At 42.6% G+C, this 13,167-nt stretch overlaps 1 protein-coding gene across 3 annotated transcripts in view; it reads left to right on the top strand.

Moving 5' to 3' along the window:
- The first annotated feature begins 7,269 nt into the window (after window positions 1–7,269).
- Window positions 7,270–13,167, top strand: part of LOC106579175 (potassium voltage-gated channel subfamily C member 1) — a 75,870-nt gene continuing 69,972 nt past the window's right edge. For all 3 annotated transcript variants that reach the window (XM_014158820.2, XM_014158810.2, XM_045702559.1), the window contains exon 1: window positions 7,270–7,854. The gene's annotated coding sequence lies outside the window, so the exon portion shown is untranslated. The remainder of the gene's footprint in view (window positions 7,855–13,167) is intronic.

Here is a 13,167-nt window from a genome sequence, read left to right as displayed (position 1 = left end):
TTTACTTAGTTGCTTTACACCACTATATACAAGATATTGTATTACCAAATTCAGAATATCACATTTAAATGAAAGTATGGCATTTCCCTCTCAATACATCAACATCAATATGTAAGAATGAGATGTAGCGTGCCTCGCCCTTCTGAGTGGATATAGACCCCTCTTCAGTACACGGCACACTGACCGACTATTGGGGGCAGTAAGAAAGCCATTGCCATCTGCGCCTTTACGTTTGTATTACTCCTAAAAATAATAATAACTGTTTTGGGTTCTCGTATGCTTACAATTATATTTTGATTCTTGCATGAACAGTCCCTAAGATTATATTCGGTTGTAATCTTTGCAGAATAATTGATTTGCTATGATGACACAAATATTATATTAAGCAGGACATTCAGACGAGCCTTAAAATGTAATTCTAATCCAAAAGTGTTGTAAAATGCACTTTTTTTTTGTTGCTGCCGTTCTATAAGAACTCCCCTTCGTTCTGCCACTAATTTGCGCGGATCGCCCTCATGCGGCAATGTTTGCAAACACAGAAAGGGGTCTATATATGCCACCTATAGGTATGGATCAGATTTGGCCCCCTGTCATTTCATTACAAAGACACATAAATCACCTGCATTATGAGTCTCAAAAACTTCCAATACCGGAATTTTTATGTTATTAGCTCATTATTTTCATTAGATGGCCTAATATAACTACGTACTCCAATATTTACTAGTAGCCTACCTTATTAAGGTATGCATGACACCCTCAGAAATGCATTGTTAAAAGGCCCAGTGCAGCTGTTATTATGTTGATATCAAATATTTATGGGTAACTATTAAGTACCTTACCACATTTCCATCCACAGTTTTTATGCGAGTAAAGTCATACTGTATAAAATAAATCACGACAGCTGCGATGGAAACAGGAAGTTTCGGTACAATTTTATAAATTCCGACAGACCATTTGTTCGTTCGACATGTTGGGATCTTTTTGTGTCGGTAAAATGTATTATGCGAGAAATGGCGGTGGAAACGCCTTTATTACCAAATATTGATATAATAACCATGATATCAAAGTAAACTTGGAGTCACGCAATGACATACTGTGTGGTCCTCCCACTACGACTCAGGAAACCATGCACTTCATTAGGCTACAGATGAAACAAGTTCTTATGAACTTCACAGGGCGGGGAAAGTGCCCTGTGATAGACTAATTGACATCATTTGAGTCAATTGGAGGTGAACCTGTGGATGTATTTCAAGGCCTACCTTCAAACTCAGTGCCTCTTTGCTTGACATCATGGGAAAAACTAAAGAAATCAGCCAAGACCTCAGAAAAAAATTGTAAACCTCCACAAGTCTGGTTCATCCTTGGGAGAAATTTCCAAACGCATGAAGGTACCACGTTCATCTGTACAAACAATAGTACGCAAGTATAAACACCATGGGACCATGCAGCCGTCATACCGCTCAGGAAGGAGACGCGTTCTGTCTCCTAGAGATGAACGTATTTTGGTGCGAAAAGTGCAAATCAATCCCAGAACAACAGCAAAGGACCTTGTGAAGATGCTGGAGGAAACAGGTACAAAAGTATCTATATCCACAGTAAAACGAGTCCTATATCAACATAACCTGAAAGGCCGCTCAGCAAGGAAGAAGCCACTGCTCCAAAACCGCCATCAAAAAGCAAGACTACGGTTTGCAACTGCACATGGGGAAAACGATCGTACTTTTTGGAGAAATGTCCTCTGGTCTGATGAAACAAAAACAGAAATGTTTGGTCATAATGACCATCGTTATGTTTGAAGGAAAAAGGGGGACGCTTGCAAGCCGAAGAACACCATCCCAACCGTGAAGCACGAGGGTGGCAGCATCATGTTGTGGGGGTGCTTTGCTGCAGGAGGGACTGGTGCACTTCACAAAATAGATGGCATCATGAGGGAGGAATATTATGTGGATATATTGAAGCAACATCTCAAGACATCAGTCAGGAAGTTAAAGCTTGGTCGCAAATGGGTCTTCCAAATGGACAATGACCACAAGCATACTTCCAAAGTTGTGGCAAAATGGCTTAAGGACAACAAAGTCACAGTATTGGAATGTCCATCATAAAGCCCTGACCTCAATCCCATTGAAAATGTGTGGGCAGAACTGAAAAAGGATGTGCGAGCAAGGAGGCCTACAAACCTGACTCGGTTACACCAGCTCTGTCAGGAGGAATGGGACAAAATTCACCCAACTTATTGTGGGACGCTTGTGGAAGGCTACCCGAAACGTTTGACCCAAGTTAAGCAATTTAAAGGCAATGCTACCAAATACTAATTGAGTGTATGTAAACTTCTGACCCACTGGGAATGTGATGAAAGAAATAAAAGCTGAAATAAATCCTTCTCTCTACTATTATTCTGACATTTCATATTCTTAAAATGAAGTGGTGATCCTAACTGACCTAAGACAGGGAATTTTTACTAGGATTAAATGTCAGGAATTGTGAAAAACTGATTTTAAATGTATTTGGCTAAGGTGTATGTAAACTTCCAACTTCAACTGTATACAGTGAGGGAAAAAAGTTTTTGATCCCCTGCTGATTTTGTATGTTTGCTCACTGACAAAGAAATGATCAGTCTATCATTTTAATGGTAGGTTTATTTGAACAGTGAGAGACAGAATAATAACAAATAAATCCAGAAAAACACATGTCAAAAATGTTATAAATTGATTTGCATTTTAATGAGGGAAATAAGTATTTGACCCCCTCTCAATCAGAAAGATTTCTGGCTCCCAGGTGTCTTTTATATAGGTATCGAGCTGAGATTAGGAGCACACTTAAAGGGAGTGCTCCTAATCTCAGTTTGTATAAAAGACACCTGTCCACAGAAGCAACCAATCAATCAGATTCCAAACTCTCTACTATGGCCAAGACCAAAGAGCTCTCCAAGGATGTCAGGGACAAGATTGTAGACTTACACAAGGCTGGAATGGAAGAAACGCAAAAGAACTGTCAATCTCCCTCGGCCTGGGGCTCCATGCAAGATCTCACCTCGTGGAGTTGCAATGATCATGAGAACAGTGAGGAATCAGCCCAGAACTACACGGGAGGATCTTGTCAATGATCTTAAGGCAGCTGGGACCATAGTCACCAAGAAAACAATTCGTAACACACTACGCCGTGAAGGACTGAAATCCTGCAGCGCCCGCAAGGTCCCCCTGCTCAAGAAAGCACATATACATGCCCGTCTGAAGTTTGCCAATGAACATCTGAATGATTCAGAGGACAACTGGGTGAAAGTGTTGTGGTCAGATGAGACCAAAATGGAGCTCTTTGGCATCAACTCAACTCGCTGTGTTTGGAGGAGGAGGAATGCTGCCTATGACCCCAAGAACACCATCCCCACCGTCAAACATGGAGGTGGAAACATTATGCTTTGGGGGTGTTTTTCTGCTAAAGGGACAGGACAACTTCACTGCATCAAAGGGATGATGGACGGGGCCATGTACCGTCAAATCTTGGGTGAGAACCTCCTTCCCTCAGCCAGGGCATTGAAAATGGGTCGTGGATGGGTATTCCAGCATGACAATGACCCAAAACAAGGCAAGGCAAGGCAACAAAGGAGTGGCTCAAGAAGAAGCACATCAAGGTCCTGGAGTGGCCTAGTCAGTCTCCAGACCTTAATCCCATGGAAAATCTGAGGAGGGAGGTGAAGGTTCGAGTTGCCAAACGTCAGCCTCGAAACCTTAATGACTTGGAGAAGATCTGCAAAGAGGAGTGGGACAAAATCCCTCCTGAGATGTGTGCAAACCTGGTGGCCAACTACAAGAAACGTCTGACCTCTGTGATTGCCAACAAGGGTTTTGCCACCAAGTACTAAGTCATGTTTTGCAGAGGGGTCAAATACTTATTTCCCTCATTAAAATGCTAATCATTTTATAACATTTCTGACATGCATTTTTCTGGATTTTTTTGTTGTTATTCTGTCTCTCACTTTTCAAATAAACCTACCATTAAAATTATAGACTGATCATTTCTTTGTCAGTGGGCAAATGTACAAAGTCAGCAGGGGATCTGTCACATCTTGACCATAGTAAGTTGTTATTTTCTATGGTAGAGTAGGTCAGGGTGTGACAGGGGGGTTTTCTAGTTTAGTTTTTCTATGTTGTATTGTTCTAGTTTTGTATTTCTATGTTGGGTTGTTCTAGTTTTTGTATTTCTATGTTGGGCTTTGTTTGAGATGATCTCCAATTAGAGGCAGCTGGTCATCATTGTCTCTAATTGGAGGTCATATTTAAGTTGGTGTTTGACCCACCTGGGTTTGTGGGAGATTAATTTTGAGTAGTGTATGTTTTCACCGCTGTGTCACGGTTTGTTGTTTTGTCATTCAGTTTATTTATGTATTGCGTAGTTTCACAGTATAAATAAAATGTGGAACGACACACAGGCTGCACTTTGGTCCGCTTCTCCTTTCGACAACCGTGACAGGATCAAATACTTTTTTCCCTCACTGTATACAAAAGTACAGTATGTGACTATTAGTGAATTGGCAACATATAACCCATTAATAATGTATAATTTGTCCTGGTATTTACAAATGGGTTGACATCCATGTTTTGAATAATCTAAGTATAGCAAATAGTCTGTACAGTGCCGTGGAAAAGTATTTGTCCCCTTTCTGATTTTCTTTATTTTACTATATTTTTGATACTGAATGTTATCAGATCTTCAACCAAAACCTAATATTAGATTAAGGGAACCTGAGTATGTATATACATTTTATTTAATAAACAAAGTTATACAGCACCCAATTCCTCTGTGTGAAAAAGTAATGGCCACCTTACACTCAATAACTGGTTGTGCCACCTTTAGCTGCAATGACTGCAACCAAATGCTTCCTGTAGTTGTTGATCAGTCTCTCACATCGCTGTGGAGGATGTTGGCCCACTCTTCCACGCAGGACTGCTTTAATTCAGCAACATTTGTGGGTTTTCAAGCATCAAGTGCTCGTTTCAAGTCCTGCCTCAACATCTCAATTGGGATTAGGTCTGGACTTTGACTAGGCCATTCCAAAACTTCAAATGGGTTGCTTTTGAGCTATTTTCATGTAGACTTCAATGTGTTTTGGATCATTGTCTTGCTGCATGACCCAGCTACGCTTCAGCTTCAGCTCGTAGACGGATGGCCTGATATTCTCCTGTAGAATTCTCTGATACAGAGGAGAATTCATGGTTCCTTCTATTAAGGCAAGTCGTCCAGGTCCTGAGGTAGCAAAGCATCCCTGAACCATCACACTACCACCACCATGCCTGACCGTTGGTATGAGGATCTTACTGTGGAATGCAGTGTTTGGTTTTCGCCAGACATAATGGGACCCATCTCGTCCAAAAAGGTTGACTCAAATTAGCCAAAAAGCACCTTGAAGCACCTGGATGATCATCAAGGCTTGGAAGAATGTTCTATAGACAGATGAGTCATAAGTATAACTTTTTGGATGAAATGGGTCCCAATATGCCAATATCTATTTAATCAAGATATTAGTGTTTTCTTTTCATCATTTTTTTTATTACCATCCTCCAATCTGCCATAACAGAGTAAAATCCCAATTAAATCAATTTTAATCCCACTTTGTAACTGTAATCCAAAAATATGTGAAGAAGTCTAAGGGGGGGGTGAATACTTTTAATAGGCACTGTAATCGTTTGTTTGGTCTTCGATAAGAGTAATACTTCCCAGCTTTCTTCATCAGCTTGTTGGTCCTCCCCAAAAATGTACTTTACACGATTGAACAGAATTCAGACCAAAGCATTGCTTTATACATGATATGTAATGCCTGTTATTTACACTTGGGAACATTATGCTAGAATAGAACAATATAGAATAATATAACAGATCAGAAAATGCATATATTAGATTAACATCGAATACAATCAAATGGAATAGAATAGATTTATATCATTTAAATGATATCATTGTATTTGACTAGGGCCCAAATACATTGTGCCGGCTTAGCTGAGGTCTTCATCACCCAAGTTATGGTCCTCCGTATGGGGCCATGAGGTCCCTCATCCGCTATAAACACTGTCTGTAGTATCACCCACCTACTGTACGTATCATCCGCGATGTGACAAACGTTTGGCCTCAGTCCACATGCAGCGCTGAACTTGGCCAGATGATGTCTCTACGAGCCCAGATGGTATATCGCTCGTCATAGACAGTCCTCCACAGAGACTGAGGTTGAATCACACCAACTGGTATCAGCCCTCGCAGTGACAGCAGTCAAGTAGAGCAGACAAGCATGGGTGATATATTTATTTCAATAATATTTCTGCAGTGCCATTCAGCATACCTTTGAGATGCCGACAGAGAGAAACAAGTTCCTTCTCCACCCCTAACAAATCAGAAGCAATATGGCAGATAGGTCTTTCGATGTTTCTATAAATTGTTCATTGAGTTGAACTGTAACCAAATACAACCAGGTGAGATATTTGATGCACAAAACGTTTTCTTCTGGTTATGAGGTGTGCCAATGGGTAGGATGTGTCATACATCACATACTTATATTGCACAGTATACTTATGCCAAGAAGTCAAGTGTATGCTGTACCAAAATGATATGACACAACTTTGAATTAGTCACCTACTCTGTAGGTAAATAGGCTACATAACATGCCAATCAAAGAGAGGGAGCAAACACGTTTTAGTAAGATGTTATTGAGTCATACATTTTCAAAAGCATTTACAAATGCATCGGTTAATTTACAGCATTGACAAAACCTATAGGATGATACATAATCAGAGACATTCAGTGTTGTTGTGCTGTTATGTAACAACCTACTACTGTAGGTTATGTTTCCATTTCTAGATCCCGCTCCACTCCCCCTTTACCTCTCTTTCTTCCTCCGTGGTCTGCGTGCTGCTTTCAGCTCTACTCTTTCCTCCCTCATATCACGACTGTTGTGATGTCAGCTATGCTTGAATCAAGGATGGGGACCTGTAGTCAAATGGGTGTGTGGGTGTGTGTGTGTGCCAGCGAACATGTAAATGTGTGTGTTGTGGTGTGTGTGAGTAAAATGTTAAATACGGGTTACTTTTCGGCTATGGGCCTATTTACACGAACGCTTTCATAGTCGTGAGCCCATTGTTTTCATCTTGGTTGAATTTTTTTTCTTCAAAGAAAGGTCATTGCAATCGTATCACAAGTTAGCCTCTATATTCATTATATCCCCCCCCACCCTTTCCCTTTTTCTCTAACCCGCCCACATGTGTCATCTAAGGGGGGGGGGTGGGGGGGGAGACAGTGCAGAAGGTGACGCTCCTCCAAGCAAACAGACAGAAACGTGCGCGCGAAGAAATAGGGAGAGGAGTTGTCTACAGGCTATACAATATCTCCATTGTGACATTGGGAGGAGGAGATCTAGAAAGAATTGAATGGTAGCTACACCCCGCGCGTAGAAGCGTAGAGTCACTATAGGAAAGACTGGGAATCATTTTTTGGGGCAATAACAGAGGTGGGAGAGGGGCATCGAAACCGAGAAAAAATAGCCCGAGACAGTTTCTGTGTAAATTCTGATTCGTTGAATGCGTGAGAGTAATATATTGTCGTCAGCATGATCTTAGGTAGAAGTAATAAGCGACGATAACTAAACGTCATTTTCAACAACAGACACTCCTATTTTGTCTCATTATTATTATTCGGAAAGAGACCCTTGTCATCTGAAAGCCGACAGGACACACTGCATGGATATTTTCTCTGAAAGCATACAAAAAAAAAAACGATCTCACAAAGAAAACTGCATTTTGATTGATCTTGTGAGTTAATGTGCGTGTTCTTGCACGCACGCACGCACACGAAACGAACCCGAAACAAAAGCAAGTGAGTATTGATCGTGTGTGTGTATTTGTGAATTGATGTCATGTATTAAACACTATTTATTAGCAAATCATCTAGCCTTACAGGCCAAAAATAAAGGCAAAGCGTCTCCGTTCAACAAGTATTGTTCTCTCCACTGTCAGACCTAATGCAAACGAGGGGTGTTTTTATTCAATAACAAGGTGAGCAATCAGTAAATCAGTACTATGTGTTCAAATAGCTAAACATAAAGCTCTCCACTGGGTTACCATATTAATATTCAGCTAACTTAGTTAGACTGTTACATAGCCCGCACTCTTACTTACACTTTGATATATGTCAGATTATATTAACCTAACATTGCACATATGAGGTGGGCGTTTCCCCACCTAGACCAGTAAGTAGGTCTTTATAGTTACATGTCTCTTAAAGGGATGTGTTTTTGTCTGAGTGTGGGTGTGCCTGTCTGTCTGTTGTTTTGCTAGTGTGTTTGAGTGTCTGTCTCGTTCAGTGTGTGTGCATGTGTAAATGGGTAGCACAGGGGAAGTGTCAAGGCCTGAAATGGAGGTTTGATATAGCGCTGTTAGGGGGGGGGGACGACGACGACAGGAAGGAAGGATGTGGATGGCATCTAAGGGACCACCTAATACAGGAAGTCAATAGGGGCAGTTTGATGTCTAGACTAGACACTCCCTCTTCTTTAAACACTCTTCGTCCCATCCAGTCACATCATCAATAGTTGATCTTTTTGTCAAGTTGACCAGCCAACGATCCATCCACATTCTCACTCCATTACCTCTGTGTGCACAAAGTCTGTCCTCAGTTCTGCATATCGCTCTCTTTCCTAGTGGTTAACTTTCTTTGATTCATGAGCGCATGTAGGCTCTTTTTGTGCTTAGGCTACCATCTGACTTCTGCACTTTCTGGACTCTTCATGTTGCTTCCTCTGCTTCCCCCCCTTGTATGATCAATCTACAGCAGCATCTATAGATATAGAGGGTGACCCAGAAAACCTCCTACTTTTAGAACAACGACATGTATCAAAGTTTATGTTTGTATATATACCAGTTGATATAATACTGTGTAACTTGGTATACCCAATTTACATACTATGTTATGCCATTTTGAATAAATACACTAGGCGTATAGGTAATAGATCCAACAGTATGTAACAGACCAGAAGTATAATCCATAAACTAACTGTGATTGTATTACATATATTACTCCAGGCTGTGTTATAACTAACTACCTCTTCCACTCTTATGTATATCCAACTCAAACAACAGAACTCCATCTTTCCCACGTTTCTTCACCCCTTCCTAAATCTGTCTCATCTCCAGCTCTAACCTGGGATCGTGTTCATTAGGTGTGTTCGTTCACAACGGGAAATGTGGGTTTCTCACTGGACAAATCCAAGTCGTTTTCCGCCATTTGGTGCCTAATGAACGTGACCCAAATCTATCTCAAATGCCTCTCTAACTCCATCCCAAAACCATCACATAACCCCACATATCTCCTCCTAACTCTAACCTGTCTCTTTTTCATTCAATTACGACTTTACCCCTCACATTTAACTCTTAACATGTGCAATTTCTCTCCCGCACTTCTCTCCGTTAACTTCTCGCAATTTCACTCCTTTACTGCTCTTCCCATCCCTGACTTCAATGGTTAAACTTCACATCTCATTTCTAATTTCTTCACCTCACCTCTCTTTAGTAGCCGATAATCATCAGCAGGTTCAAAGGTCAGGGCCCATATTCATTAAGAGCCTCAGAGGATCAGTTTAGCCTTTTAAACCATAATTAATACAATTTATATGGACAGGGACGGGGACGGGGATGGGACGGGGGGGGGGACAGGGACGGGGGACGACGACGACGACTTAATCCTAGATCGCACTCCTACTCCCAGACAATTTTTAAATACAGATCCAGGGCTCCGAGCGGTAATATACTACTCCTCATTCCATCCCTAAATATGACTCACACTGTGTCCCCCATCACTCCATCTTAGGCTTCTAATGGTTGTAATGAGCCATGAAGGCCAGTGTCATTAATTAAGAAACTGACCAGATTTAATGTCGTGAGGGACAGATGAGGTACAGGGTTCAAAGTTCAAACTCTACGGTCATTATGCTAATTTCTTAGCATGGTGGTGGGAGGGGGGGGTCATATAATGTTTTGGTTGGATATGTGTACACTCTGGTGTACGTGATCCTCCAATAGTATCCCTTGTTGTTGAGCTGTGGGTTAGTGAGATAATGGCTCAGTGGGTTTGTAAGGGCATGGAGCTGGCAACACCTGTGGGTTTTATTCCCGGATGGGCCACATATACCGCGTATAAATGTCACTGTCAATGTCCACAGTTCTGTAAGTTGCTTTGGATAAAAGCACCCCTGCGAAATGACGACAGTTAATGTTTAAACTGGTAACAGCATCGCATCTTTCTCCCTTTTCTCTCTGTCACACCTGGGTTGTGTTCATTAGGCCACACCGTAAGGAAACGAAGACGAGCGTTTCTTATTGGATACATTCAAATAGTACCACCGCGTTTGACTCCGTTTCAGAGCGCTTTCTTCCATTTCGATCCTACTGAACATGACCAAGGCTCTGTTTGGCATATTCTTAATGCCCTTTGGACTGTTTTCTGGTGTGTTATCCTCTTACCCACCAAGGGGTGCTATAACATCCTCTCTCCATATAGAATGCTTCGGCATTCTTACTCCCTAGTCCCTACACTTACTATGGCATGCTAAAGGTGTCCACCCACTAGACTTTGCCGTTATTTATTTAATTTAACCTTTACTTATGCAGGGAAGTCCCATTGAGACCAACGTCTATTTTGCAAGGGAGCCCTGCTTCACAAAGAGCCGCAAACAATACAAAGTACACAGTGAGGAACTAGTGACAGAATTATTTGTGACACAGTTATTAGGGTGCAACAGAAGGCTTATATTTCTATGAGCTAGACATTGTGGACTTGACCCCTAGCTTTGGGCAGCACTATGTGTGAAGGACAATTGGTCAGCATCATGTTGATGCCGAGTTTGGACTTCGGGAGTTGGATTCCGTTGCTGTCCGCTTGAATAGTGCTGAATCTCTAATTGCTGCTGTTACCGCTTATTTGTTTACGTCGAAACCTCCCACATATGACTATGTCACCACACCCTTTCTGAAGGACATTTGGCTCAGCTCCGTTTCTAAATGTCCAATCCTCTATTTCAGCTTCTCCGTCCTTTGTTCCTGGGTCTATTCCTGAATCAAGCTCATATATTAATCATTCATTTCCAGCCTGCTAAAAAGGAGATAACCGCTGTTCAGGATATCTTTCAAAATGGAGTCTTTCATTCCAAAACAAAGCCTGAAGGGTTGAAGAGGAGTTATCCTTTGGAGGGTGATTTAGTTGTATCAATATGCACTAGAACCACTGCCCTCTGATGCTGTGGTTCTACATGGGGATTGGTCATGAGTGGCGGACCCCTGAGGTTGCTGCACTGGTGTCGCCGGGTAGATAAGCTAGGGCCTCTGGGAGATTTCCCAGAGTCCATTTCCCTCGTGCACGGTTAATTGATTGTCTTTTTTTTATGCACAGTTGGTTAGGGAATTGGTCGTTGGTGTAAGCTAGCTTGATCATTCCTTACAATGCCCTTGTCTTAGTGTACCTTGGCTTTGTGTTTCTTTGCTAATCCCGTGGCCCATTGCATACTCTGAAAAAGGTTCTACCTTAAACGATAAAGCATTCTTCTGCTTGTCCCTGTATCTTTTCACTCAACAAATGATCCTTTTTTTCTTTCATCAGCCCTTGCCCCTGTCAAAGACTCCTTTTTTCTAAGTGTATATTTCTCTCTCTCTCTCTCTCTCTCTCTCTCTCTCTCTCTCTCTCTCTCTCTCTCTCTCTCTCTCTCTCTCTCTCTCTCTCTCTCTCTCATGCTCTCTCTCTCTCTCATGCTCTCTCTCTCGTGTCTCTCTCTCGTGTCTCTCTCTCTATCTCTCTCTCTCTCTCTCTGTGTGTCTAACTCTCTCTCTCTGTGGCTCTCTCTCTCTGCTCACCTCCCTCTCTCTCCCCCACCTGCTTTCTTGTCCTTTCACATTCATTCATACTGTCTCTCATCTCTTGTTTTCCCCCAAATACTACCCACACACCGCTCTCTTGCTTCTCCGATAGTAGAATAGCAGAATGTAGAGTTCCACCATTAAACACAAAGACAGTCGGAGGGGAGGACATCATACGGTGACACTGCACTAAAAGGGGAGGTGACTGCAGTACTTTCCTCTTGCTGCAGTGCCTCCATTTCTCCTGATGGTGTCTCACCAGTACTGGGGAGTGTGAGGGAGATGGAAAAGTGGGGGAGGGTAAAGATGTAGAGGGAGAACAGCGAGAAACCTTGTGGTACATCCTTTGATGAGGAAAAATCCACACACACACACACACACACACCAGCCCACAGCCCACCTTCTCCCTTGCGCTTCAGCATAGCTGTACACATACATGTCTGTCTTTCTCTCCCCTCATTATTCCTCTTACCCATCTTCTGTCCCTCCCTCCCTCCCTCCTCTTAATGTACTCTGTCTGTCCCCCCCTCCTCCCACCCTGCTGTATATCCCCTCTAAGTGTTGTCCCGCTCCCTCGTTACCCCTCCCTCTCTGTCTCTCTCTCCTTCCTCACTTCCATTCAGATGCTTTACAGGCATTACCAAACCCCTGCAAGATTGCTCCCTCTTCTATCTCATCACCTTATCTCTCCTCCTCTCCCTCTCCCTCATCCTCCGCTCTTCTCATCCCCTGCCCTTTATCATCTCTCTCTCTTTCCCCTGCCTCTTTTTATTGCCTCTCTTTCATGTTTCCCATCATTGTTCATATAATTCTATTCCATCCCTCTCTCTTCTCCATCCATCCCACCTTCTCACACAAATGGCTCTCACGTCACCTCTACCTCCCCTGCCTTATCCTCACTTTCCCTTTCTTCTCCTTCCATTCCTTTTTCTACCAACCCCCTCCTCTTCCACCGCCTCTCTCTCCTCCTTCTATCACACTCTCTCTCATTCTCTCTGTGAATTGGGAAAGGGTTTTGCTTTTTCCGCCAACCACGACGCTCATGTTCCGCGCAGTCAGCACTCCTACCAAATTCCTCCCTGCTTCTCTCCTCCTCTCCCTTGCTCTCTGCTTTCCCTCTCTCTCACAGTCTTCTCCCCTCCCCCTGTTCCTTTCTGCTGGTACCTCACAGTCGATGCGCCCCATAATCCCGCGCTCCCTCCCCCTCTTGCTGCAGTGTTTCTGCTAATATATATTAGCGTCAGTGCAGCCATCGTGCACGAGCAGTGCACTCTCTCTTTCTCTA

This window comes from Salmo salar, chromosome ssa19 (assembly GCF_905237065.1).
Source record: "Salmo salar chromosome ssa19, Ssal_v3.1, whole genome shotgun sequence".
NCBI classification, from domain to species: domain Eukaryota; kingdom Metazoa; phylum Chordata; class Actinopteri; order Salmoniformes; family Salmonidae; genus Salmo; species Salmo salar.
Note: the sequence above shows the minus strand (reverse complement) of the source record. Positions and strands in the feature narration are given on the sequence as shown.